General features: G+C 32.3%; 1 pseudogene; it reads right to left on the reverse strand.

Moving 5' to 3' along the window:
- Positions 1-1,834: 1,834 nt before the first annotated feature.
- LOC116132710 lies at positions 1,835-2,938 on the reverse strand (annotated as a pseudogene).
- Positions 2,939-9,987: the final 7,049 nt, after the last annotated feature.

The following is a 9,987-nucleotide window of genomic DNA, read 5'->3' on the forward strand; positions in this document are numbered from 1 at the left end:
AACCAAAAAAGTAAATCAAACTTCCAAACCCAAACAAAAGCATAGACAATATTAAATCAACTACCAAACACACATTAACAAAGTATTTAAAAAAAAACTATAGACGGGTTTGATCCCGTAATAAACTTCTGCTGTAACTTCGTTTTCTTTCTTGAATAATATAACTACATCACCAGGTTTTAGTCCCCTTCTGGCAACAAATTTACGCCATTCACCTCCAATAACAGGCTTTTATAATCACGCTAGCGGATGCCCAAGCCCCAAATCCTTTACAATCAAACGTTGAACGTGTCGGCCTTGTTCAAAAGGAGGAAATTGATTGAGACACTTTGTTGGAACAGACAATTTACTGGTAATGTATTATCCGCGTTATGATAATACATGCAAAATGATACAAAGATATTCTGTACATTCCAGGCAGAATTACGGCTGTATTAATAATTTCCTCTCCAGCTTACACAGGCTTCACATCGATTATCTCTTGCCTCTGATGTCCAGTTCAGACCTTACCTTCTTTCAAGGGATTTATACAGGTATACCATATCTACACACATTACACTAGCTTTTTCAAAGGGATATTAGAAGTCTAGCTAAAATGAACTCTAAACACTGAAAAATTATATCAATAAATTCACTCAAAGAATAGACACATCCTATCCTTGTAATTAAAAAAAGCTATGTTTTTAGCCCTTATAGAATTGTTGATTAAATTTGCACCAACCAGTGAGATCCGATCGACCTTGCTAGAATCGGAGCTGATGTGTACGTGATTAAGAATAATCAGCAATGTATGTAAAATTGAATAAAGTAAAGACAATGAGAGTTTTAAAGTGGTTCGGCGAGATTAACTCTAAAGCCTACGTCCACTGTTTTTGTATTTGTTGTAAAAGATTACAATATAATTCCTATGTCAAATTCTTAGCCCCTTCCTCATCATTTGAGGGGGTTTATATACAAGATTTGTACAAAGAAAATAGCGAAATTAAGGGGATTACAATTGATCTGAATTACAATTCTGATATTCTTATGATTGGGCGCTATGATTACGCCGTGATTATTGTTGATCTAGTCATTCCCACGATATCTGGATCTGAAGTAATATGGAGATTGATTGAATAATTGCTCAGATTGCTCGCGACTAGCTTATGTTGGATGTTGAGAATGATAACACGATTTTTGACATAAAATCAAAGTAATAAAAAAGAAAAAGGAAAATAAGACAAGGCTTGCAAATGTGGAAATCGATTACGGTTTGGGTACCTGATTCTTTCAAAATCGAAACTCAATTAAGTCTATTTATTTTATCTAAAATTCTTTAATAATACAACTTATGTATATCCATTCAATTATAGTAAATTATAGTATTATCTAATATATTAAACCATGGATGGATTATTCCAAATAATTATGAAAAAGTTTAATTATAGTAACATGAAGACAATAGTTTTGTCCTTTCGATCATATACAAAAATTTCTTATTATTTGATCATGTCCTTTGCTAAATATATCATTTCCTTGTATTACAATTGAATCAAACATAATAAGAAGTATAGTAATTTTTCTTAAATGATGTATAACATATCAAAATAGATATTGTCCAAGTAAAATGGTCCAAGCACCTTATTCGCTGTGTAAATAATATAAAAATTCACGGTTTGAATGGGCTTAAATAACACTACTCAAACCTGATGGATGAACCTTATATTATCAAAGAGTTTGATATATAACATTGGGCATAGGCTCTTTGGTAATATTGTAAATGTGCCTGCACAGCTTTTAGAGTGCATTCCATAAAAGTTTCTGAAATTACAATGCACCCCCATCAAATCAAATTTCACTTTAAGTAAAGGTGTTGTTTCACAACCTGAAGAACAGATCAATGAAAATTCTTAGACTACATAGCAACTGATAAGGATGTCAATAATAAAATGGTTTTAAGGCCTGAATACTACGGTAGGATGAAAATTCCTTACTTCGTGATAGGGCTCTTGCTTCGTTGCAAACCCACATTTGTAAACACCATTGTTTATCCCATTATATATCCATTCATTAGTCTCATCAATTTGATCTTGCAGTTCAGCAGGATACTAATCCAGAGCAGGGTTTTCCGCTATATCATTGAATTGAGTATTAAACATGTGAATTATCTCCGAACTCTCATTATTAACAATTGTCTTCATCTTCTTATCCCATAGAACCTATTAATGTTATAAAACAAAATCATTCACACAACTTGAACAATTAATGCAAGCATTAAAAACAAAAACCAAAAGAATGGAAACAGTCCACATACAGGAACCGTGAACCTCCCAGAGTAGTTTGTACTTGCAAGCTCACACAGAGGGTCAGGTTCAGCTCCTGGTTCCTCCGAATTGGTAGGCGGAAAAACCCAGCCTCCATGCTCGTCACCTTCCTTTGTTTTCTCCCATATCAGTTTAACTGACTGCGAAACAAATCAACAAACAATCTTTACATGATCATAACATAGAGTTTTACAAATAAACAGACTTGTTAAATACGTAACACCAACCGGGAAAGTAATGGCTTTCTCGAGTCCTTTAATCTTCAAGAATGCAAGGCACCTACAGGCCCAAGGACAAGCATATGAAATATACAAATGATACCTCCCGGATTCAGCAGGAAACTGGGAACTGGGGTCTCTTTAATCTTCTAAAACCGGTGGTAATCTAAATACTACCATTTTCTTAGATATTTCGAGATTATTTTGTAATCTTATTTTTATTACAATTTTATCCCTTATTAATAAAATTTTAGGACAGTAATGCCCTTATTATCTAAACAGTTTACAATAAGTTTATGGACAATTTTAGCCTTATACTCAAGATTTTTAAGACATAGTTACCCTTATACTTTAACTAAATTACCCAAGATCACAACCACCCCCAGCTACCCAAGAGGACTGTCGACAGTCAGCCATCGTCTTCAATCACGAACGGCCCTTTCTAACCATGGATATGGATCCATGGCCGTTTCAGATCCATGGCCAGAAACGGCCAGATCTGTGACTATTTCACTGCCACATCTTTGGTCATGAAACAACTGTAGATCTGGTCGTTTTCGGTTGGATCATAGATCCATGGTCATAAATAGCCTTACTGGTGTACGATTGGCCAAATCTGACTGACCATGTGCAGTTCAAGTGACTGCTGGTGGCCAACGGTCATGGGAAGGTGGGTGTGGTGTTTTTGTTCAGTTTTAAATTTTTTTTGTTGCTGGGGTGTTTTAGCTAAATCTGAAATGTTGGGGCTAAACAATAAAATACAAATTAATAATATTATTAAAATATAAGGACTGTTTAGTAATCTAACCCTAAAATATAACATACTGACAAATTTATTCCTCCCAATCAAACATATCAATATAACATACTCATCAATTTAATCATATCTAACCAAACATATTTTTAATAAGATTCCCAATCATCTTCAAGGTTATCTATCCTTCCATTAATATAATATTTCCAGTAATACAACATTCTCTGAACCAAATGTCCCGGAAAGAGAAGAGAGAAAGAGTAAAGGGGGCTCTAGCCAAGTGGGCTTTATTACATAAATTTATCAAACTTTTCATATTGTAATGGTTTTTTTGTGTTTATAGTGTTTTATTAACATGTCTGGTGTTGCTGACTTAAGCTTTTTGGTGAAAAATTTAAAAGTGGCAACTAGGTTTTGGTTTCGGAGAAGAGATAAACGTCATTAAGTATGTCATAGACACTACACATTTAGTTTAGCCCTCCGTATTTAAATTTCTTCTATCAGAATAGTCATTAACGATGGGAATTGTACAATTTTTAAGGTCAATTATAAGTTAAGATCATTATATTAATTGAATCTGGAGGTTAAACATCATTGAAGAGAACACATTAACTAGTTAAATGATGAGGGTATTATTTGAGACAAATTTCAAAACTTACTTCCCACCTAGCAATGCTATTTTATGCATTGTTGAGATACTATTATTACGTATTTCTCCATTTTTGCTACAAAGTTGGTGATTTATTATAGGACGAATTTGGTGTTGTGAAACTGTAGGGAGTAAATGTTTAATTGGGTTTTTTAGAGCCAAAAAATCTACGGATCTAACAATGGCTTTGACGTAATTAAATTTCTGACAATACGTGTTTAATTTTATCTCATGGGCTTCTTTAAGTAGAAGCCCAAAATCTATTAGACTTAGCCCATTATACCCCTGATATTTATGATAACATTGTGGAATCATATTTTATTATAACAATAATGTTATGGATACCGACGCTTTGTACCGAAATATTAAACCGAATGACATATGACTTGAGTCAGACGAGCCACGTAGCACGTTAAGAAATATTTTGCGAATGAACGGCCTACCCATTTTTATTGGACGAGCGTTCATTTGAAATGGACGACCATCCATTTTTATTAGACGGGTGTTCATTTGAAGTGGACTCATGTTCATGCGAAAAATGATAATGGACACTCGTCTATATTAGATGGACTCACATGGACGGGAGTCCACTTATAAGAACGTCTGTCCACAATCATTTTTGCATGGACGCCTGTCCATACAGCCACCCATACATAATGGATGGCTGTCCATTTTATATGGACAACCGTCCATTTTATATGGATAGCCATCCATACACAATGGACGGGCCGTCCATTTCTCTATCTTAATCTTTCCTTAATGCTTCACAATTTTTTATTTACTCTGAAAGAAGTGTAGTTTAGAAATAATATGTTTAACTATAGTTCAACCGTTATCATCCACCATTTTTGAAAAGTTGTCAAGCATGTCAGAAAGATTATATTAGATTGAATTAATTAACAACATGCATGCACTTTTCTCATCCCAGGGTCTGTAGCCCTACAACCTTCACTAACTATTTTCCTCCTCTTTGAAGGGCCCTTTTATCAATGGGGAGAAGTTCTCTGCAGCAGATTTGTCTTTGGCGCCGAAGCTATACTATCAGTGGGTGGTTTTGTGATTTTTAGAGATGAGTTATCCTTGCCATCTTTTTGGTCTTTTATGTCCGGCCTGTTACAGCATATTGGGCCTCCATGGTAAGTTTTTATAAAGCATTAAATTGATCAATATTCTTGTTGCTATAACACATCTTGTTTTTATATATATATAATTAGATTTCCTTTTTTTTCCATTTTCTCCAATTTTAATTTAATTAAGGTTTCTATTTACTGTACTTTTCCCAATTTCAAACTTACTATAGTTTTATTACACAACTTTTTCTCTATTTCTTATTAGGTTTTTTGTTTATAACCCTTTATTTCATTTTCAAATTGTTTTTTTTTTTTTTTTAAGATTTAGATTCATCTCGTTGTGTGATTACATCCTCTATAATTTTAATAATATATTTTCATAAAACAAAGGAGATATTGAAATTAAAAAAAATGTTTTAATGATTTGAAGATTTAGCGTTAGGGTTTATGATTAGAATTAAAGATTAAAATGAAAAAAAAAAGATTATGAGTTTATTTTAAATTATTATGTCTTTTCTAATAATATTTGTAAGTATTTCCATTGAATAAAACATAAGAAGAAAGTAATTTTCCTTAAATGATGTATAGCATATCATATAGATAATATCTAAGTATTTTAACATAAAATAAAAGTTACGATTTCTTAATACAATATGAATTTTATTGTTTCAAATTATAGAAATATTAGAAATTATTGAAAACTTATATTAATTAAATAAAAACAATCACAGCAGGTAGAAATAAACGGAATATTCTTAATGATATGATCAATCCATGCTGTCTTCACAGTTTGAAATTACTATTTGAGATACAAAAAGTTAAAAATTACGAAGAAAAACAAAATGACCCAAAATCCATTCAACACTCAATCTTAATATAAAGTGAGCTCCATCTCCAAATTCAATTCAGCAGCCAAAAAAAAAAAAAAAAAAAAAATCATTAGTGCTCTCAAACTCATACCATACTGTGATTGAGTTGTTGTTTTACGCGGCATTTGGCATCCAGGTTTGTGAGAAGAAGGAAATGGATGATTATCCAGGGTGCGGGGTTTGGTTCACGAGGTTGACATAGGGTTATTGTGATGATGGGTTTTTATTTATGGTTATAGGCTTTGGGCATGAAGTCCCCTTCGACATGGATTTTCATTTCATGCTCACAATCAAACCATGCATATATCTCGATAGAACAGCAGCTAATTCAAAAGTTATACCACAACAGAAAGTTAAAAGTTCACCAAGATTTGAAGTCATATGTGGTACATTATTTTGTGAGCTTCATCTACTCCAGGATTAGAGTAAGCTCACAATAGTAGAACTCTTATCTTAGGTGTAGATGAGGCTCATATACCAGAACTCATTTAGACAAAGGACAAAGACTAAGCTTCTCAAAGTCAGCTTGTAAAACCCTTGGATATATACTCTATAACTTTTAAGTCATGATATTACACTAAAATATTTTTGAAGGAAAAGTAAATGATATTAAATTAAGGGCTTCTCATCTCATGTATGCGCACTGCTCCCTTGCGCTAATCTTAAAATTTAATCATATGATTATAAGATGAGATGTAGGATACCTTTCAGGATCTTGTTTGAATGAATTTAATGGCAAAAATATACAAATATATAATAGGAAGGAAACAAAGAATGAAAAGAAAATAGAAAAAGATCCCACAAGTCTTAAACTGATTACTACTCCATACTTCAACAGTTTTACAACATATAAAACAGCTTATACGTGATTGAATCATTCATGATTTCATGTCGCCATACGTAAAAATAGATCCCATGCACCCGGTACACAATGCCTTATAAACTCTCTTCACAATGTTTTATTACCCTAACATTTAATCATTTAAGCGAGAAACACGTGGCCATATCCTAAATTTTTTATATCTAAACATTGATTGGAAGCAGAAATAAAATAATGAGATCTACATTTATAAACAATCACGTAGGAATCAAAGGAACTCATAGATTACAAAACAACAATAAAAGAAGTCTTAATTAATGTCACCATAAATACAGATATACGTTATTTAAAACTCACTTTACCAATTAAAGCCCTAATTTAATTAATCAACTAATTTGAGAAGAATCAACACATAACACAGATCCATTCCCCAAACCAAAAAAAAAAAAAAAAAAAAAAAAAATCCAAAGAATAGTTTTCCTTAGGATTCAACTGATTGGTAAGAACCAAACTAATTATTCAAAGATTCATGAAAACTCAAATTTAACACATGTCCATTCATAAACAGAAAAGAAGATACTTGATGCCAACACCAAAACTTATATTGACCCTGTCAGGTAAAGTTGAAAATAAATACATGTTATATTCTTATAATTTCTTCACAAAATAATAAAAAGAATATGATATTGATTTTGAGATCTGGAGCAAGTGAGCAGATCCATTCATAAAAAGACAAAATGAAATTATAAAACTTAATTTCCAAAAAATATATTGTATTTTGTTAAAGAAGAAAGAAGATATATGCTGCACCAAAACCTAAAATTAAGACTGACGATAGACAATAGAAAACAAACCAAAAAGTAAATCATCAAACTTCCAAACCCAACAAAAGCATAGAAAATTTAGATCATATCATGGAAATGTTTACAGAAGTTAAATCTAAAGAGGAAAATAAAGAAGCAACTTCAACTGCTGGTCTTCTTGAGAAGTTGAGTTTGAAGAAAAGAAACCTGAGCACAAAGCTGAGGAAAAGGTCCCTCCTTCTAAGGAGAAGGAGTCCAAAACGAAGATGCACCCTCGATCTGAAATCTAAAACTTAATTTCCAAAAATATATTGTATTTTGTTAAAGAAAGAAAGAAGATACTGGGCTGCACCAAAAACCTAAAATTTGGACTGACCCATGTCATAATCCAAGGAAAAAAAAAATTGATCTCAAGATCTGAGGGATTAATGGCTGGCTGACCTGAGAGATGATATATAAGAACCACAGATATTATTATATCAAACCAAGATGTATACAAGACCCTCGAACTCTCGAACAAAAACAAAATAAATGTACTAGTTGCAAACTTACATGAACAATATGAACAAACCATAAAAGCAAATCAAACTTCCAAACCCAACAAAGCATAGACAATATTAATCAACTCTCAAACACACATTAACAAAGTTTTTAAATAAAACCATAGACGGGTTTGATCCCGTAAGAAACTTCTGATGTAGCTCGTTTTCTTTCTTGAAGAACAGAACTATATCACCAGGTTTTTACCCTTTGTGACAACAAATTTGCGCCATTCACCTCCAACAGGCTTTGCATAACCAGCCGGCGGATGGCCAAGCGGAAAGACCAGTATCTCTCATATGCCTTTGCCCTAATCCTTTACAATCAGACCTGGAGCGCGCCGGCCTTGACCAAAAGAGGGAATTGATTGAGACACCTTGTTGGAACAGACAATTTACTGGTAAGTTCTGTCCGTGTCAGTTTCTTTTCAAAAACTAATGTGCCATTATTCTTCTCTCAAGAAACAGAAAGAAGTGATTGCGAGGAGTGGAAAGAAGGTGAGAAATGGGTCTTTGTTTGTATATTTATACAGATAGTGAGTAGAGTTGGGTGACAGGACATGTGGATCAAGGTGAAGATTTATGCACACTCACTGAGCAAAAACTTCAAATGCCTTTTTGTGGACCAAAATTAAAAATGATAGATTATCTGATTAAGCAAAAACTCTCTAATTGATATTACAAAAACACACAACCGTTCGATTAACTTCCGATGAGAGTTAATTGACTGCATTGATTTATCTCTTGCTCTGTTTGGAAGTAAGAATTGCAGTGAGAGAGACTGGATAACGGTGCCATCTGAATCTACACTATAAACATCAAACCCATTTTCCAATCAGATCACAATAATAAGAAACGAACAAAATGAATTACTACAAGTTATCTAGGAGGTTTAGGCTTTTCGTACAACACTCATCATGAAATATTCTGATGTTTATTATTTAAGCATCATTAATAATTTTTCAAACATTGCAAATTATCAAAAAAAAAAAAAAGGTGAGAAGCAACAAAATTAAATTCAATATCATTATTATATATGGTCAAGTTTTTAACCTCTTTCAGGGTACTTATCTAATTGTCTATATTTTGATACCAGATGCTTCTTTTTTTGTCTTTCTAATGTAATCTTAATATCCACTTAGCTCGTATTTTTTTTTCATATAATCAGAAAAATGGGCTTAGTTGCTTGTCTAAAATCGGAAAATCATTGAATTTAAGTTGTTCCCACATGCAGAGATTATATTGAAATGCTACTCTTCCCAGCCTTACCTCAACTTTCTTTTCCCTTCTAATGTGTCAAGCATGTGTAATATTGATATGTAATACACGTTATAACCGGACCCAGCCTTGTTTTGGTGGGTCATGCTTACCCCCTCTGAATTTTGGTTTACCCTGATAAAAATATTAGTAATAAAAATATTAAATGTAATTATGTTTATTTTGACTTATCTAACAGAAATTTTCTGAATTTATATTACATTAAACCCATTTTTTATACTATTACCATTCACCCAAAAAAAAACATCAACCCTTTTCCAATCATCACAATAAAGAAACTTACAAAATGAATCACTACAAGTATAAATATAGGAGGTTTAGGCTTTTTTGACACACATCATCATGAAATATTCATGATGTTTAATTATTTAAGCATCACGAATAATTTTCCTTTTATTAGATTTATCTCACTGATAAGTCAGTAGTACTGCTGGTGAGACAAGTTCTGGGGTTTTCCCTTTATTCATGATTTTCTCATTTGACCAATAACAAAGCTAGATGCCCATGGTTTTTCAAATACACCAATTTGATTGTAAAATAAATTATACTTAGAATTATATATTTAATAACATTATACAAAGCCATGATTTACTCATATGAATTCTTTCATAACCCATGATATTAGGAGAATAAAACCTCAAATTTATTTTTTAATTCAATTTGTGGGCGTAGAATAATTAAAAA

This window comes from Pistacia vera, unplaced genomic scaffold (genome assembly GCF_008641045.1).
Source record: "Pistacia vera cultivar Batoury unplaced genomic scaffold, PisVer_v2 Contig259, whole genome shotgun sequence".
Classification (NCBI taxonomy): domain Eukaryota; kingdom Viridiplantae; phylum Streptophyta; class Magnoliopsida; order Sapindales; family Anacardiaceae; genus Pistacia; species Pistacia vera.